Below are 20,858 nucleotides of genomic sequence, written 5' to 3'. Positions count from 1 at the left end.
AGAATCCGTGCTAAGGCAAACATCTGGATGAGCTAGTATTGGCGCGTTAAGTAGCGATTCTTTCAAAGAATTGAATTCCAACTGTGCTTGTTCGTCCCAGTTCCAAATAGTATTTTTTCCAGTGAGAGATCAAAGTTTTGGTGTAACTAGAATTTGCATTTTCAGAAGACGACGGTAAAAATTTGCGAGACCTAGAAAACTGCGGACTTGTTCTTTTGTGGATGGAACTGGAATGGCTCTGATTGCTTCTAACTTTTCAGGATCCGGCTGAATGTCTTTAGAAGAAATAATATGTCCCAAAACCTCGCCTTTGACCTACCGAATTCAGACTTTTCCAAGTTAACTGTAATTCCAGATTCTGCAAAAATATGTAACACGCTGTTGAGGATGCGATTATGTTGTTCCCATGAGGCTTCTGCTATTAGAATATCGTCCACATATAAGGTGATGTGACGTTTTAAGAACTCAGGTAATACGGAATTTAGCCCCCGAATGAATGCTGCCGAAGAAATGTTCAAACGAAAAGGAAGTTTCCAAAACTGATAACAAACGTCGAAATAAAGGAAAGCTGTGTATTTTCTACATTCTGGATGAAATTCGATCTGATAAAAGCTGGATTTGAGATCAATGGAAAACAACACTTTTACACCATTGAAATTTTGAAGAAGTTCTTCGAACGTTTGCGGCCTGTCTGTTTCAGGAATAATGGTTCAAATGGCTCTGAGCACTATGGGACTTAACATCTTAGGTCATCAGTCCCCTAGAACTTAGGACTAGTTAAACCTAACTAACTTAAGGACATCACACACATTCATGCCCGAGGCAGGATTCGAACCTGCGACTGTAGCAGTCGCTCGGTTCCGGACTGCGCGACTATAACCGCGAGACCACCACGGCCGACTCAGGAATAATGATAGTACTGATTTGTCTCGAATCTAAGACAAGCCTGATCGATCCATTTTTCTTCTCAACAACATGTAATGGATTGTCATATAAGCTTACTGCAAGCTCAATAATGCCCTCGTCACGCGTAGATTGTATTTCTGTTCTAACACGGTCCCTATAATGTGCTGGAATTACGTATGGCCTAACACTAAATTTAGTATGCTCACGAACACGGTACTGAAATCCCTTGATTGTTCCTGTTTTGTCAGTAAAAACTGTGGAATGTGCTTGTAAAATCTCAAAAATGTCCTCCCTATCAGTGTCATTGCAATTCTCAATTGTTTGAATTTTATTCTGAATTAACTCATTAGTTTCAAATATGCCGTCGATATCATCCCTCTCAGCACTTGCACAGTGATTGTTGGTGTCTAGTTCCGTAGAAAATTCCAAACTGTTGTCTAACAGAAGGTAAAGCCGATTAATATCCTCGTCATGGTTTGAGAGCCAATCTTCAAATTTCAAAGCTATTGACTTACCTTCTTTCTCTAAACTTATTTCAGCATCGTGAAAGTTTAAGATTGCTTTGTATTCATTCAAAAAGTCTACTCCCAGTATAATTTCCGTCGACAATAATGGAACAATAAGAAAGTTCATAGAGAAGCTGTGCCTTTGACAAGAGAATTGTAGGTTAGTTTGTTGGCGTACATCTACACTTTTCCCAAAGATTGCACCTTGTAATTTAATCTTACGTACTGGCAGTGTGGGACAGTCGTTCGATTTGTTTCATTTGCTAAAGGCTGTTTCGCTAATTACTGAAATGGGACTGCCAGAGTCAAGTACTACCGTAAATTTAAGTCCTTTACTGTAATGTTGTTGTTATGCTTTATGTCGTGTTCCTGGAGTAAAATGTCTCTAATGTCTTCCATTCTTACGTAACTACTAGCTACGGCAGGTGCGTCGTCAGTTTCATACGTACGTTTGGTGCTGCCAGCGGTATGAGTCATTGCCTATTGTCTCTTTGTTGGCGCGTGTCGTTATTGGGATTTGGAGAACTAACTTCTACAAATTCACCTTGTCGAGAGCCCCCCCCCCCCCCCCCCCCCCTGTTTGAATCACGCCATTTCAGCTGCAATTCAGGTCTGTCGCTACGATCATATCGTCTGTCGTCATGTCGGTAGATTCCATAGTTTCTTTCTTGTCGGTCACGTGGTGGTGAATTTCTCCATGAATCGTAACTGTGCGCTGGACCGTTGCGTTTAAAGTTATTCTGTCTCCCTTGATAATAATTATTTTGGTTCCCATATTGTCTGTTACTCTGATTGTCTCTGTGATAGTCACTACCACGGAGAGGTGATCTTTCCCTGTAATTATTACTACTCTGCCAATGGTTGTCATACGGGTGGTGTCTGTATTGGTCACGATTTGTATTGTGAGAATAGCCTTGTCGTGTCCAGTTATTATTTCCTTCATAGCAGAATTGTGACGGATGTAACCTGTAATTGTTGTGTTCCTGTTTTCGCGTTCCACGATTGTCAGTGTCAATTTCCAATTCTTGTAACAGTCCCTGAAAAACTTCAATGTCCTCTTTGCAACGTCGTGCCAAAATAATATGTCGTAAATGTTCAGGCAATTTGATTAAGCAAATGCGGATGAGTTCTGAGGGGCTGTATGGGTTTGAAAGATATCGTAACATGTCTTCAAAATATTTCACAAGACTGGAAAATTCAGATTGTTCGAAATGTTTCATCATAATGATCCAATGTTTTACTCGGTCCTGTGTAGCTTGAGACCAATATGCTGAGAGGAAGGCATGATAAAAGTCTCCTTCACTGTGACAATCGTGAATGACCGATCGCATTCTTATAGCTAGTTCATTCTCTAAGTAGCCACACATAAATCTAATCTGTTCTCCAATGACCAGTTAGGAGGAAAACAATGAGAGAATTGATGGAGCCACGCTTGTGGATGAATGTCGTTGCCAGAATTCTTAAATGTTTTGAATTTACTTGTAGTAATGAACAGCTTAAAGTCAAAATCATCATGTCGGCGACTCGCATGTTGGTCATTGTTACATCGTTTCGGCGGTTCCATCTAAAAATTCAATGCGCTTTGCCAATTTCTTTCATAATTTTCGAAGTGTCCTGTGTTATTATTTTGTGGTTGTTCTGTATTGCTATGTCCCTCTTCCCATACTGGGGCGCGAGTCTCCTCTGAAATATGTAATTCTTGTATTACTTGAGCCAACTGATCTTGTACTTCCCGCATTTCTCTTTTGTACTATGTGTTGATTTGATTTTGATTCTGTTTGAATTTTCTAATTTGTTCATACTCTTCAGTGTCAGTGAATGCTACAGGTTTTGTGCCATTCAAATCATCATCTACCTTTGTAGATAAGTTAGTGAACTGATCTGAAAGATCGGCTACTTTATCCGATAGTGAAATTATTTCCTCTGTGTGTTTTTCTCAACCAAGTTTCAGAGTGTCTATTTGTGTTGAAATCGTATCTACTGTGTCCTTTAAGTTTTCATGAGTTTTTGCAAGTTGCATAACCGAATTGGTAGATGCAACTGAGTCAGTTTTAGCTTGCAAGGTCTCATGATGTTCATGAACTGTCGTTTGCAGTTCTTTTATGGCTGCTTCGTGATTCTGTAATTCATTTTCATTAGTGTTTTTACGTCATTACAGACTTTTTGACATTTCTATTCAATGTTATGTAACTCATTAGTTAAATCTTCACATGTTTGTTCAAGCGTGGTGTCTAACTTCCGAAGGTTTTGTTCCATTGTGTCTCACTTCTGAAGATTTTGTCCCATTTGTTTCTCATTTTGTTCAAGCGTTGTGTCTAACTTTTGAAGATTTGGTTCCATTGTGTCTAACTTTTGAAGCTTTTGCTGTGTTTGTCTCTGATTTTGTTCCATTGTGTCTAACTTTTGAAGCTTTTGTCCCGTTTGTTGCATTAACTGAAATAACAATGCACTGGTGTCTGAAACATGTTCCTCAGTGCTATTCGGCAATGCATTTGAACCAGTAGTATTCGCAGTTTGAAAAGCAGAAAAGGTGTCTTGACTTATTTGAGAAAACGTTGAGGACGCAAAACCTGAATCTACAGTATTTGGAAGAATGTGTCCTGTCATTTCGGAATCCTGAGGCGAGCTGTTGCGGACCGATCGATCGATAATGCTTCCCTGTTCACTAATTGTTACACTGCCTACAGCATTATTTGCAGCCCGCTCCATTTCCCTATGCACAATTACCAAATTACTACTTTGAACATTAGTTAATTCATTACATGATGGCGCTAACACACTGCTTTCGTCTTCACTGTCATTTCTCAGTTTACTTTGGAGCCTAGTATTACGTTTTTCACACGCCATTATTGTTACAATATTTCACACGATAACACAGAAAAGCAGAATTTGAAGAGCACGAATAAGAGAACACATTAACAAGGCACAGCTCCGAAATACCTGCAGCAAATCTACATGAATGCCACAACTGTTTTACTGTACAACAATGAAAAACTACAACTAAAAAGGAAATTCTCTCTATTATTACGCGTTAGCAATAAACAAAAGCTACACTAATTACACAAACTACAAGAAAAAATCAGAAGATTCCAGTGAGATATCCTCAGCTAAGGGTCGACATATGAAACGTCCCCTTATGAAAATCGTGCATGATTGTGTTTAAACTGACACAATATTTTTAGCGCAACGCAATCTGACTTTCAGTAATCGCTACAAAGAATGGCCCTGACTAACCTTAACCTATACGTTTCACAAATCACTTACCTCACAAAAATCTTCGTTACTCGAACTACTGCAATATAGCGAGCGCCATTACTGCCAGCTAAATAAAGGATTCAAACTACAGAAGGCACTAACTACTGATAGGCATAGTTAGCAAACGAAAGATTTTAATAGAGAACAAACAATGTATTTACCTTAATATTCATAATATATATATATATATCAGTTCATGACATCCATTCTTACAAATTTCAAAACTCCGCCATCTCTCTCCCCACGACCACCACTGCTGGTCGCTCACCTCCAACTACGCAACGCTACGCGCCACTAACAGCCAACAGCCCAACACTACAATAGCGAATATTACAACAATGCCACCCAGCCACAGACTGCGCTCAGCACAGCCAGTGATTTTCATACAGAGCGCTACGTGGCGTTACCAATATAAAAACCTAAACAGCATACTTACAAAGCCCCCATATATATCAGTTCATGACATCCATTCTTACAAATTTCAAAACTCCGCCTTCTCTCTCCCCACGTCCACCACTGCTGGTGGCTCACCTCCAACTGCGCAACGCTTCGCGCCGCTAACAGCCAACAGCCCAACACTACAATAGCGAATATTACAACAATGCCACCCAGCCACAGACTGCGCACAGCACAGCCAGTGATTGGCGTTACCAATATAAAAACCTAAACAGCCTACTTACAACCAATTGCAGTAAAGGTCGATATCGTGTTGATGTATGGCTATTGTGATCAAAATGCCCAACGGGTGTGTGCTATGTGTGCTGCTCGGTATCCTGGATGGCATCATCCAAGTGTCCGGACCGTTCGCCGGATAGTTACGTTATTTAAGGAACCAAATGGTAATGCCCAAGTAGGTGTTTTAGCTACTGTCGTGGCTAATCCGCACATCAGTATCAGACAAATTGCTCGAGAATCGGGAATCTAAAAAACGTCCTGGTTGAGAATGCTACATCAACAACGATTGCACTTGTACCATATTTCTATGCACCAGGAATTGCGTGGCGACAACTTTCAACGTCGTGTAATGTTCTGGCACTGGACACAAGAGACATTACGGGACGATGACAGATTCTTTCCGCGTTGTATTTGGCGACGAAGCGTCATTCACCCACAGTGGTAACGTAAGCCGGAATAATATGCACTATTGGACAAAGGAAAATCCACGATTGCCGCGACAGGTAGAACATCAGTGACCTTGGCGGGTTAATGTATGGTGCGGCATTATGTGAGGAAGGATAATTAGCCCCCATTTTATCGATGGCAATCTCAATGGTGCAGTGTTTACTGATTTTCTACGTAATGTTCTACCGATGTTACTACAAGATGTTTCACTGGTTGACAGAATGGCGATGTACGTCCAACATGATGGTTGTCCGGTTCATAGCTCGCATGCGGTTGAAGCGTTATTGAATGACATTTTTCATGACAGGTGGATTGTTCGTCGAAGCGCCATGCCATGGCCCCCACGTTCACCGGACCTGACGTCCCCAGATTTCTTTCTGTGGGGAATGTCGGAGGATATTTGCTATCGTGATCCACCGACAACGCCTGACAACATGCGTCAGCGCATTGTCAATGCATGTGCGAACATTAAGGAAACCGAACTACTCACTGTTGAGAGGAATGTCATTACACGTATTACCAAATGCATTGAGGTTGACAGACATTATTTTGAGCATCTATTGCATTAATGTTGTATTTAAAGGTAATCACGCTGTAACTGCATGCGTTCTCAGAAATGATAAGTTCACCAAGGTACATTTATCACATTGGAACAACTGAAATTAAACGTTCAAACGTACCTACGGTCTGTATTTGAATTTAAAAACCTACATGTTGCAAACCGTTCGTCTAAAATTGTGAGCCATATGTTTGTGACTATTAGAGTGCCATCTATCACAAATCGAAAAAAGTGGTCCAGCTAAAACATTTCTTTACATACTACACGAATATGTAATAAAAAATGGGGGTTCCTATTTTAAAAAACGCAGTTGATATCCGTTTGACCTATAGCAGCGCCATGTAGCGGACCAACCATAGCGCCATCTGGTTTCCCCCTTCAAGCTAGACAAGTTTCGTTCTTTGTAGTTTTTTCGTTTGATGCTTATTTTGTGAGATATTTGGCCAGGTCACGATCAATGGACCACCCTGTATACGCGAGATTTCCACACTCCTACACGTCGCTAAGTCCATTGTTTCCGACGTGATAATGAAGTTGAGAAGTGAAGGGACACATATATCACCAAAGCGTACAGGCCGAGCCCTTCTGTTGACTGGCAGCGGTCGATAAACAGGTGATACGTAGTAGGCAGACATCTATCCAGACCATCAAACCGGAATTCCAAACTGCATCAGGATCCACTGCAAGTACTATGACAGTTAGGCGGGAGGTGAGAAACTTTGGATTTGATGGTCGAGCCGCTGCTCATAAGCAACACATCACGCTGGTAAATGCCAAACGACGCCTCGCTTGTTGTAAGGAGCGTGAACATTGGACTATTGAACAGTGTGAAAACATGGTGTCGAATGACGAATGACGGTACACAATGTGGCCATCAGATGACAGAGTATGGGTATGTCGAAAACCCGGTGAACGTCATCTGCCACCGTGTGTAGTGCCAACAGTAAGATTCAGAGTTTATGTTATGGTGTGGTCGTGTTTTTTGTATAGGGGGCTTGTTGCACCCCTTGTTGTTTTGCGTGGCACTGTGCCAGCAAATGCCTACAATGACGTTTTAAGCACTTTCTTGCTTCCCACTGTTGAAGAGCAATTCAGAGAGCGCATCTTTCAACAAGATCGAGCCTGTGGCGGTGTCGTTACTCGACAATAACATCCCTGTAATGGACTGACATGCACAGAGTCCTGTCCTGAACCCTAAAGACCACCTTTGGGATATTTTGGAACGCCGACTTCGTGCCAGGCTTCACCGACCGACATCGACACCTCTCTTCTTTGCAGCACTTTGTGATGAATGGGCTGCCATTCCCCAAGAAACCTTCCAGTATCTGATTGAATATGCTTGAGAGAGTGGAAGCTGTTATCAAGGCTACAGGTGGGCGAACACCATATTGGATTCCAGCATTACCGATGGAGGGCGCCACGAACTTGTAAGTCATTTTCAGCCAGGTATCCAGTAACTTTTGATCCCATAGTGTATTGTCAGTCAGACTTGAGGACTATGATTATACTCCTGCCTCCCCATTACATTCACTGTGCATTTAGCAGCTCTGTCTTAAAAGGCCTGCAGATGGAAGGTAATACTATAAGAAGTAAGTATTTGGTCTCGTGCATCTTCGGTACAAAATATTCCACTATCGTTAGTATACCAAAGAAACTTAATAATGAAAAAGAAATGTTTTTCTTCGTAATATTCCACAATACCTACACTTATTTACCCGACATGAAAGTTTTCTGGTCCTGGTACCGCTTGATATTGTAAATAACTATAATTTTTTATATTAATCTTGTAGCTCATTTCTGTAGTTTTCATCGGAGATAGTTGTTTACGATACGACGCGGTACGATATACAGAAAGAGTTCACGTTCACTGGTTCTTTCACTTACCTTTATACCTACCTCTAATTTATACTGTTTCGTAGTATAGATGATTTAAAATGTATAATTTAGCTTTCTTGTCACAAATTTTATCTTTGCCGTACACTTCGCAAATATCTGAGTTACGTATTCGTTGCTGTCTGAAATGTAATTTAATCTTTCCGACTACGTGCGAGCTAAGTCTGTCACTTGTTCTACGTCCCTGAATCAGCACTTAACCTTTAAAATGGTAACAAAAAGAGCAATTACACAAGACAGTTAAAGTTTTGTATAAATGAAGAAGAGTTAGACTAAGTTGAAAATGCTAAGTATTCATTGAAAGTAAACTTATTGAAAAATTTCCGTCATGCTGTAAAACAGACGACAAAGGAAGCGTTGAGTTCGTCGCTTTGGTTGCGTTCCAAAATTGTGAAGATTGCAACTATATTTCTTGCATGCAGGTACACAAAACGTGGAGTATGGGCACATCAACTTGAAAGCCGCTACAGAAAGCTTTGCTACAAAGAAATAAACATAAACGTCAGCATATGATGGTCTGAAAATTTCCTTAAATACCTACAGGAGTGTCCCTGTGGAAAATAGGTCAAAATGGTTGGAGAAGGAATAGATAACACATGCACTGCCATTAAGATTTTACTGACTATTACTTTTCAATCAGTCACATTTTTCTCGTTGTTGAAGCCAAAGGCAGTACATATTTATTGATAAGATATTACGGAAACAAGCTGTTACATCTTATTTTACAGCTGAAGCGACTGAAATTCATTATAACAGCTGTTTATCGAGTTTCGTCACATTTCACCCTGTTTCCGTTTCGATAACAACTGTCACTTTTCGCAACAAGAAAGGAGTTTTAGCTTTCAAAACTGTATGTCTTGTGTCATAAGTGATGGTGGTGGTATGTCGTAAAGTACGCCTTCTCGATATTAGACCTCAGCGGTTTTTCCTTTCTGTGTTGTGGAAACAACGGACAGGGACTGGTGATTTCTACAATGTTTCTCAACAAGTAAAGCATTTATATGTTAGTCACTGGTTGTCCTCTGATACTGTGGTGCGGCAGAAGCGGCCGCGATATCGCCAGAATGTAGTACTCAGCGGCGCTGGTTGCTAAGTGAAGAGATATTACTTGCATAATATGAAAGTCACAGAACTTAATTTTGGTTGACAATGGAAGCAAGAATGTAGAAATATCGAGGCACGTTCATAGGATTTGTCGACCTAGGGAAAGCGTTTGATAGTGTCAAATGGTGCAAGACGTTTGAAATTCTGATGCAAGAAGGGGTAAGCTGTAGGGAGAGATGGGCAATATACAATATCTAAGAGGAAATAATAAGACTGGGAAGTCAAGAACGAAGGGCTCAGCTTTAAAAGGATGTAAGACAGACATGTAGTCTTTCGTTATTACTGTTCAATCTGTACATCAATGAAGCAATGATGGAAATAAAAGAATGATTGAGGAGTGAATTAAAATTCGAGGTGAAAGGATACAAGTGGTAAGAGACATGCTGTCCTCACTGAAACTGAAGAAGAATTGCACAATCTGCTGAATGGAATGAAGAGTGTAATTAGTACAGAATATCCATTGAGAGTAGATCTTAGAAAGACGAAAATAATTAGAAGTAGCACAAATGCAGATAGTGAGAAACTTAACATAAGGATTGATGGTCACGAAGTAGAAGAAGTTAAGGAATTCTGCTACCTACGCAGTAAAATAACGAATGACGGGCGGAGGAAGGAGGACATCAATGGCGGACTAGCACTGGGAAAAAGGGTATTCCTGGCGAAGAAAAGTTAGCTGATGTCAAAGACAGGTATTAAGTTGCCAAAAAAATTTCTGAGAATGTACATTTGGAGCTCAGCATTGTACGATAGTGAATCATGGATTGTGAGAGAACCCGAACAGAAGAGAATCGAAGCATTTGAAATGTGGTGCCAGAGTCGAATGTCGATAATTAGTTGGGCTGCTAAAGTAGGGAATGAGAAGGTTCTACTCGTTGTCGGAGAAGAAAGGACTATGTGGAACACACTGAAAGAAGAAGGGATAGAATGATACAAAATCTTTTGAGACATCAGCAAATAACTTCCATTGACAATTCGGGGGATGTAGAGGGTAAAAACTGTAGAGGAAGGCTGAAATTGGAATACATGTAGACGATCATTGAGGAAAAAGGTTGCAAGTGCTGCTCTGGAATGAAGAGGATGGCACAGGAGAGGGGGAGATTACAAAGTAACTTCTGGCACTCACTGTACAGTGCCATAGGAATCATGTAGGCAACTATAGACTGGAACGCTAAAATACGGCTATTGGTTGCACCCAAAGTCGTCACCAACAACCAAAATAAATTAAAATTAATCGTGTGGCACATATTAGCCCATTATGAGTAACATCTACTCACACAGTACCCTTCTGCCTTCTACAATAGCAACACACAGGAATAGATGTATAGAATTTGCTCGATGTGCAAAGCTTTCCATAACGTGCAAGGAAACAAAATGGAGAAAGATTAGTAATTGCCAGTTCGGCAGCCTTCCCGAAAGTACAGAGAGTTGTAAGTTTAGAGACTTCTCTTAATCTTAAACACTGCGTGACGGGCTATTGCCTCTGTTAGGTGCCCGTGGGATGCCTTTTTATGGCTACTAAACCTGAACATGGTCAAATGGAAGACCTTTCTGAAGTAAATATCATGTATTTCTAAGTCGTGGTCTGTATGGTGTGTTGTGAATCTGACTGATTCTTGTGTGTAAGACATTGGACAAGTAGTATAAAGTGACCGAATTGTAAACTGGCGGATCAAATCTAAACTGAGATTACTAAGCGAAACATCCCAGACAACGTAACTTTTGGGAAAACCGAAAGAACTTTGTCTGTTATTAAATCACTAGCAGAATTTAACAAGTACGAAGATGAAACAAGTTAACGAAGAAATAATGATAACACTGTACCACTGAAATATTGTACACCTTCTGTGCTGAAAACACTACACTGAATGAATTTGTTCAGCAAAAATGACCATGAACGCATAATTATAATAGTGATCGCTCAACTATATTGCAATATCTACTATTATTGACCTCCTCACGTTCATATTATAACTGGGTCACAATAACATCTGATGTCAGAAGTCTTTGAAGCCACCAGGAACATAACGGATGATTTTTGGAAACCTTCGAACTTTTTCTTATTGGCAAACAGTAGTTACGGAAAACTCGCCCTCCTTGCACATTTTAAAGTCATGACTGACCAAACTGTCAATAAAATCTTACTTATTATCTTTACTGCTCCCTTATATCGCGTTGTCTTTTCGTATGGACAGTTTTACGTGAGCGTTGAGGAACTTTCTGAACAAGATGATCAACTGGACTAAATAAGAAGTGTTGTGTTCACTTTTACTTTAACCATGTGCTGCTGGGAGGATAACACATAAGTTAAGATGGTGGGAAAAATATGATACGTATTGTATGTTCTTACTAGGATTAACATACAAAAAAAGGCAAGATACGTGATCAGTTAAAGAGCACTATAGAAAGGATACCAGAGTTGGCTTCCTTTCCAACCACCATCTAATTACTACAACCAAATAGTTCCTCTGAAATGAAGAGGTTGACACGAGAGGAAGTAGTGGCCGGCCACATTATGTCTCAAAATACACTACTGCCCATTACAACTGCTACACCAAGAAGAGATGCAGATCATAAATAGGCATTCATTATACTAGAACTGACATGTGATTACATTTTCACGAGATTTGGGTGCATAGATCGTGAGAAATCAGTACGCCGAACAACCATCTTTGGCCGTAATAACGGCCTTGATACGCCTGGGCGTTGAGTCAAACAGAGCTTGAATGGCGTGTACAGGCACAGCTGCCCATGCAGCTTCAACCACGATACCACAGATCATCAAGAGTAGTGACTGGCGTATTGTGACGAGCCAGTTGCTCGGCCACCATTGACCAGATGTTTTCAATTTGTGAGAGATCTGGAGAACGTGTTGGCCACAGCAGCAGACGAAAATTTTCTGTATCCAGAAAGACCGTTACAGCACCTGCAACATGCGATCGTGCATTATCCTGCTGAAATGTAGGGTTTTGCAGGGATCGAATGAAGGGTAGAGCCACGGGTCGTAACACATCTGAAATGAACCGTTCACTGTTTAAAGTGCAGTGCCGTCAATGAGAACAAGAGGTGACCGAGACGTGTAACCAATGGTAGCCCATACCATCACGCTGGGTGATACGCCAGTATGGCGATGACTAACACACACTTCCGTCATGCGGGATTAGCCGAGCGCTCTAGGGCGCTGCAGTCACGGACTGTGCGGCTGGTCCCGGTGGAGCTTCGAGTCCGCCCTCGGGCATGGGTGTGCGTGTTTGTCCTTAGGATAATTTAGGTTAAATAGTGTGTAAGCTTAGGGACTGATGACCTTAGCAGTTACGTCCCATAAGATTTCACCCATATTTGAACATTTTGAACTAATACACGCTCAAAAATAAGATCGACAGGACGTGCCAAATACCTAAGCAGGCATGGCTTTGGAGAAAAGAGAACCACTTGTATGAATATCAAGAGCTCAGATGGAAACCAAGTTCTAAGCAATGTAGGAGAAAGCAGAAACGTGGAAGGAGTACATAGAGTGTCTGTATCTCAGAGCAATATTATGGAAAAGGAACAGGATGTAGATGAAGATCAAATGGGAGTGAAGAGTTTGTCAGAGTACTGAAAGACCTAGGTCGGAACAAGACCCCGGGCGTAGACAACATTCCATTAGAACTACTGACAGCCTTGGGAGAGCCAGTCCTGACAAAACCATACCATCTGGTGATCAAAATGTATGAGACAGGCGAAATACCCTCAGATTTCAAGAATAATTTAACAATTCCAATCCCAAAGAATGCATGTGTTGACAGATGAGAAAATTACCGAATTATGAGTGTAATAACTCACGGCTTCAAAATACTAACTTGAATTATTTACAGACGAATGGAAAAACTGGTAGAAGCCGACCTCGGGAAAGATCAGTTTGGATTCCGTAGAAATATTGGAACACGTGAGGCAATACTGACCCTACGACTTACCTTATAAGCTAGATTAAGACAGGGCAAACCTACGTTTCCAGCATTTGTAGACTTAGAAAGACCTTGACTGGAATACTCTCTATCAACTTCTGAAGGGGGCAGGGATAAAATACAAGCATCGAAAAGCTATTTACAACTTGTACAGAAACCAGATGGCGCTTGTAATAGTCGAGGGGCATGAAAGGGAAGCAGTGGTTGGGAAGGGAGTGAGACAAGGTTGTAGCCTCTCCCCGATGTTATTCAATCTGTATATTGAGTAAGCACTGAAGGAAAAACAAGAAAAATTCGGAGTATGTATTAAAATCCATGGAGAAGAAATAAATACTTTGAGGTTTGCCGATGACATTGTAATTCAGTCAGACACAGCAAAGGACTTGGAAGAGCAGTTGGACGGAATGGACAGTGTCTTGAAAGGTGGATATAAGATGAGCATCAACAAAAGCAAAACGAGGATAGTGGAATGTAGTCGAATTAGGTCGGGGATGCTGCGGGAATTAGATTATGAAACGAGACACTTAAAGTAGTAAAGGAGTTTTACTATTTGAGGAGCAAAATAACTGATGATGGTCGAAGTAGAGAGGATATAAAATGTAGACTGGCAATGGCAAGGGAAGCGTTTCTGAAGAAGAGGAATTTGTTAACATCGAGTATTGATTTAAGTGTCAGGAAGTCGTTTCTGAAATTATTTGTATTGAGTATAATGATGTATGGAAGTGAAACATAGACGATAACTCTTTTGGACAAGAAGAGAATAGAAGCTTTCGCAATGTGGTGCTACAAAAGAATGCTGAAGATTAGATGGGTAGATCACATAACTAATGAAGAGGTATTGAATAGGATTGGGGAGAAGAGAAGTTTGTGGCACAACTTGACTAGAAGAAGGGATCGGTTGGTAGGACATGTTCTGAGGCATCAGGGATCACCAATTTAGTATCGGATTTCAGGTTAAAAATCGTAGAGGGAGACCAAGAGGTGAATACACTAAAGAGATTCAGAAGGATGCAGGTTGCAGTAGGTACTGGGAGACCGGGTTCCCGGGTTCGATTCCCGGCGGGGTCAGGGATTTTCTCTGCCTCGTGATGGCTGGGTGTTGTGTGCTGTCCTTAGGTTAGTTAGGTTTAAGTAGTTCTAAGTTCTAGGGGACTGATGACCATAGAAGTTAAGTCCCATAGTGCTCAGAGCCATTTGAACCAAGGTACTGGGAGATGAAGACGTTTGCACAGGATAGAGTAGCATGGAGAGTTGCATCAAACCAGTCTCAGGACTGAAGACCACAACAACAACAACAAAATTCTGCTCAACGGAGGTAGTCCGCAGCTCGTGGTCTTGCGACAGCCTTATCGCTTCCGGCTCGCGAGGTCCCGGTTTGATTCCTGGCGGTGTCAGGGATTTTCCCTCCTTCGAGATGTGTGGTTGTTGTTGTGTCGGCTTCATCATCATCATTCATCTCCATTAAAGTCGAGGGAAGACAATGGCAAACCAACTCCGCTAGGACCTTTCCTAGTCGGCAGTGCGGGTATACCGCATCGTCCCCTAAGTTCCTCGGAGTATGGGACGTCATCATCATCATCACCATCGGAGGTATACAATCCAAAGTCAACATATGAATACCTCTAATAAGTAAATGAATTTTTAAATAGCATAATACCATAAAATATCGAGACATTACAGTGACTTCCCAGGTTTTCTGGCATAAAGTATGTACAACTCTGAGTACGCCTCTCACAAACAAGAAAAACAGATGCTGCGTCTAGCAGCAACGTTGTTAAATCCATACCCGCTGCGACGGAGTAACTGACGAGTGGATTCGGTGTGTAACATCTTGAAACTACACTGGGACAAGAATTCTGTAGTTATAGTTCCAGCGCCCGTCCTATTACAACTAAATACGAGAGACAGTCAATATCCGAAGATTAGTAGACGAGTTAAGGCAGCTTGGAGCTATAAATACATTTTTGAACACTTTAGCAGCACGTCCTTTTTATTTAAAATTCTACGTTAATTTACGGATGACAGCAACATATGGTTGCTTCAGATATGAAGTCAAAGTTCTCCAGTGTCTTAGACAGTCAGCTTTACCATTAATACTTTCTTGGGAGTCAGTGTACCTGTATGACTTAGGCCTCGAGCTAAGGAGGGATACCCGAGTTGATCATTTCCTTAATATGTCACAGGAAGGTAATCTTGTAATGTACGTTATGCCTCAACATCAATAAAATATTATTACATTGCGTATGTTGTCGATATTATGACAATAAGTACAACACAGTGCTTACAATGCAAAGTACGAGCCATACGTAAATCAAAATTCCACAAGTATATCAGATACAACGCTAGTATTAAATATGAAATAATTATTTTTCTGCTGAAAAAGTAAAAAACGTAAAGGTTATATTTTATCTGTAGTTTCATATCGACACATATCTTGAGTAAAAAAAGTTTTGCACAAGAATTGTATTTTATATTACTGTCTTTTATTCTCCTATATCTTATGGGGACTTGTTTTAGAACTTCCTACTACATAATTATTAATTGTCTTCCTTCGCTTCCAACGAAACCTACCGATAAATTGAAATCCTATTATTTAATTCTGTAAATCTCGACTGTGTAGCTTTCCCCTACCACTAATTCCATAAAATGCAATTTATGGCATGAACTTTTTAATATATGTAATGTATTATGCCATCGTTACGCCACAAAATGTCCTATAACTTTTATCTGGTAATGTAAGCAGCCATCCATGACAATTTGCAGCTTACTGCTTCTTTTATATACAATTGCGTAAATTTATTCTTATGGTTGCTTGGTGTATACTGCTTAGATGTTACATTTCTTCTGTTAATGCGTTGGTAAAACAAAAGTGTGACCCTGTTACATTAGCCGTTAAGTGACGTCAGTTAGTGCAGACTACCGTCTTGTCTTACATTTCAATACTAGCTCCGGTTGTACTCAAAATCTAATCTTTAATTGCTCTGTCGCTGCCAACAAGGCTTTACACCATGAAGTGATAAATATACCATGTATCTCTCTTGTCCGTGCCACGCTTCCTCATTGTTGTGAATATAATAGAACACTTTACATGTCATTGTAATGCCTCCATATTTTACGGTACATCATTAACTAGACACTTTTTACTTATTTGGGGTATTCTTTATTATACGCTGACTTTGAATTGTATCAGATTCTGATTATACGAGCTGAATTTTGGAGAGTTATTATTTTACAACATATTGCATAATCTTCATGTGAAAGTGTGACACAAGCATTGTATGATGAAACTACCACTGAGTGTTTTATGAGTGCGTCGTTAAAGTCATATAGCTGTTGTGTATACCCTAGTATTCTTTTTTATTTTGTGACTGTAAGACTGTAACCCTGACTCGTTTCCTTTTTATAGATCTTAGAATAACGACACATATTGCCGCAAGTAGTACTCCAATAATTGTGTTGACGTAGTGATCTTGGCAAATATATTGGTTTTCACAAGAAGATTACAGTACAAAATTAAAGATCGCCTTCTGCACTGAATGATTATTTCTGGTGAGGATAGTAACCTTTCATATAAATCTTGTACACTTTTGTATAGTTCGAATATTGTGGCTACATTCTGCACACTTGATACTCAAAATCTTCTGCACTGGATGATCATTTCCGGTGAGGATAGTAACCTTTTATATAAATCTTGTACACATTCTGTTTAGTCCGAATATTGTGGTTACATTCTGCTCACTTCATACTCAAAATCTTCACACATTATGGACTGAAAAACATACAATGTATCCAAGAATCAAGAGGTAACAACAACAACAGAAGATCAACAGAGATGTGGTCAGACTAAAAGTGGTGTAAGACAATGACGCATTCTTTCACCCTTACTTTTTAACCTTACGTCAAAGAATCAATAACGCAAGTAAGAGAAAGTGAGGAGTTGTCCCTTGATTTCATTGCCACATCAACGTTAATAATGCGAATCGATACCACAGAAGTTAGCGACGGTTCGCTGCAAATCCGCAGTGACATACGGGAGGCGTTCCGGAAGATTACATATCCCACACAACATCAGCAGCGCCCTCACGCTGAGGTCAGTATAGTGTTGAGCATGCAAGAACTCAGCCCCAGTTCGAGAGCTCAGCTTGAACATTGTAGTGTTGAAAGTTGTAGTGCAAGAGAAAAGTGTTTTAACTAGTGTATCAACTGATGCTTTGCTAGATCATGGCAGCTGTAAATTATACAAACTTTTGCTGGAAAAGAGTGAGTCCAAATCAAGTAAATCTTTTATTCAATTATGTAATAAACTGAACTAATACTTTATCTGTTCTAGTTTGATGAGCCTTCTCCTAGAGCAATCAAAGAACCCATAATTGTGATCAGGCGATTAGTTTCTTCTGGTCGCAGCCAAAAGTTTAGGGAATGACACTGAAATTCAGTGTTGAAGAACGTTGTTGTTGGGGTTGGGTTGTTTGGGGTAAGAGGTCAAACATCAAGGTCATCGGTCTCATCGGATTAGGGAAGGACGGGGAAGAATTCGGCCATGCCCTTTCAAAGGAACCATACCGGCTATTGCCTGGATCGATTTAGGGAAATCACGAAAAACCTAAATCGGTATGGCCGAACGCGGGATTGAACCGTAGTCCTCCCGCATGCGAGTCCAGTGTGCTAAGACTTTTATCTTTCTTTAACCCTGTGTTCACACTTGTCTTTGTAATTCAATTTAGACCCTACCAAATGTACACCGAATCTTGTACACACCACTTGCTGACAGATGGCGACGTTTATCCTTAACGGAACGAAGTGCTTGGCCTATTTTCGTAGTTGGTCTGAAAATCGGTGGAACGTTATGTTTACTTAAAATCTTGTCGATTTGATCCGATACTTTTTTGATGAAAGGTGGTGAAAACGTCTTCTTCCAACATTGTGTCCTATCGTTGTCCATGGGCCTCCTGTTATTCGGTCGCAAAACACTATTTATTTCCTCACTACCCATTCTTCTCAAAAGCCTGCTTTAGATGTTATTCCGGCGCACAAATCCTCTTAGCTCTGTTCACTAAACTTTTAATTACACCTGTTTTTTGTTGTGGATGATGACTGGAATCCTTATGCAAGTATCTGTCGGTATGTGTAACCTTCCGAAAGAGTTTAAGTTTCAAGCTGCCATCAGTCTGTCTCACAACGAAGACATCCAAGTAGGATATTGCATTGTATTTAGACCGTTCTTCGACGTCCGACTCGTCAGTCGGCAAGACTCAGCCCAACCAAGAGCACCTCCGAAGGTGTCCAACGTAGCTTTGGACGAAACGTGAGGGATAGAGAGTTCCATGGACCACGGACATATAACCCGGAAGAATTCTCGGCATCTGAAACATCCGATCGTGAAAGCCTTCATTGTATGATATCTAAAAGAGCCAATTTACCACGGACACGTTAGGGCTCTACATTATCTGGAGGCCGGAATACAGGTAAACGTTCCTAGGCTTCTATCGTAACTGCTGAGAGCATCAGTCGTTTTACGTATGCAGCATCTGGTTTTCGATGTTCACATTGAACAATCTATGTAAACGACAGTTAATAATGAAGTCAACATTATGCCTTTTACACTCGTTTGCCCGTTTCTACGTCTTTCTTGCATTCACAGTGCGAGATCTGCACCTGGTGGCCAAAACTGAAACTAATTCTTTCCCAGCGTAAATTGGTTCCGTATCAACACATTAGAATATTTATCAAGTTTTGCTACCATGCGATAACTACACACTGAACCTCTGTGGTGAGCTGCATTTTAATTATAATCCCTAGGAAGAAGTTGCAACGATGGTCGCTGGCTGACAGTCCGTGATGCTTCAGGCCAAAGAGAGAAACAATGTCGTGAAACAGTAAATTGCAGCTTCGATGGACCACAATCCTGCCGCTATCAAATTCACTTGTTAACGTTTCTTCTTCCTGTGAGAGTCATGATAAGAATTTCTGACAAACAAACAATATTCAAATGCCATTTCTGAATGAGAAACACTCAGGGTAACCTTTCCTTATCAAAAGAATGCGGATGGCGTCATTTGTACCTGTTTTATTGTTGAAATGTTAATCATTTGTATATGCACTTCTTGCCATTTGGCATAAGTTTGAAACGGAACTTGTTGTACCGTTCCAATGTTTTACTAAATTGCTAGCACACAGAAATTATTAGCATGAGTTTCTTCTCTTGCAGGTAATACCTCAGCTGGTGTCCAAAAGGAGAGAAGGAACTAAACAGGGTTATTTATTGAATGTTTTCTGTTGTGTACCACGTTTCCCATTTTCCTTTCCTTAGTGGGGCCTGGACGGTGTAAATGAGTCAGTGTGTGAACTAGCAGAAAGCTTTAGGCACAGATTGTAACGTTTTGGGGTAGGGCAGTACCAACTCCCCAAGCGTGAACAAGTTTAGCAGAGACCAGGTTTGCAGGTCAGGGCAAAGATGACACGTAGGCACGCGAATTGGCTCTGTATGGCTGGCGCACCACCACGTTTGTAAGCGGAACGGAACGGTTAGGCGAATTCGGTTAGAGGAGCACTTGTTCCTGGGTCGTGGTGCTGGACAGACATGGAGACGCAGCTCTCGTTTTGGTAATGTTAAAATTGGTATTAGATTGTCTGAAATCTGCTCTGTAATGAAGTCCAGATGTTGAAATCAGGCGCGAAATTACCACTGAACCCCATAAGGGAATGGGTTTTCTTACTTTACTCGAATTTCAGAAGACCTTGCGTTAGTGCCTTGTTCAGGCAACGCACCATGTGCCTTAAGCTCAAGGTCACGTTATTGCTCTGTGCTTAACGGAAATTCACTCATTCAATGTATTTTAAACTGCTCGTCCATTTACAATAATATTTTGGTGATTTTTATTTAATTTTCACATGTTTTCTTTGTGAACTTGCTGTCGAGCCACGTGGTCGGTTGGAGCAACCGCCGCATTGATAAGTTGTAGTTTCGGTCTGAAAATATATTATAACGATGAATAATCATACGATAGTGAGCGAGTGTAAAATAGGGAAGGAATAATTGTGTGTGTCCATATTTTTCTGGGTTTTTGTTGGCTACTGAAACTTGGCCATGCGGGTTGAACAGCATTGAAGTGATGTTTCTTGTGCACCGCCATAACGATTTGATTTGTTGGCGACGTTGTGCGTGAAGTAAAATACTCGTGCCACTAAGAAAAGTATCGGATTTTAATGCCCACGGATTTGATAAAGATTGGCGAAATACTCTTCCACCCTGACCTAGTATTGCTTGTATTGTCTTTGCGGAACTTGTTCTGAGTAATCTATAGCGACTGAATGTAATAACCGAGGGTTTAGGTATAATTGTGCGGTTGTATAAAATTACATTGAAGGCAGGTCTGTGCTCCTCTGTCACATTCCATAATTACGTGGCGAAACTAAACCATGTTAACTAGAGGCCGGTTTTGATGATGTACATTGTAAGAGAAACACGACTAGTTGATTAAATACTATCGGTACTGAATAAATATCAATTAATCTCTACCCTCGACTGATTATTTCCTCCGTCCATTATAAAGAATAGGTGGCAGTCAG

Source organism: Schistocerca gregaria, chromosome 6 (assembly GCF_023897955.1).
Source record: "Schistocerca gregaria isolate iqSchGreg1 chromosome 6, iqSchGreg1.2, whole genome shotgun sequence".
NCBI lineage: Eukaryota > Metazoa > Arthropoda > Insecta > Orthoptera > Acrididae > Schistocerca > Schistocerca gregaria.
This window is presented reverse-complemented; position numbering follows the sequence as displayed.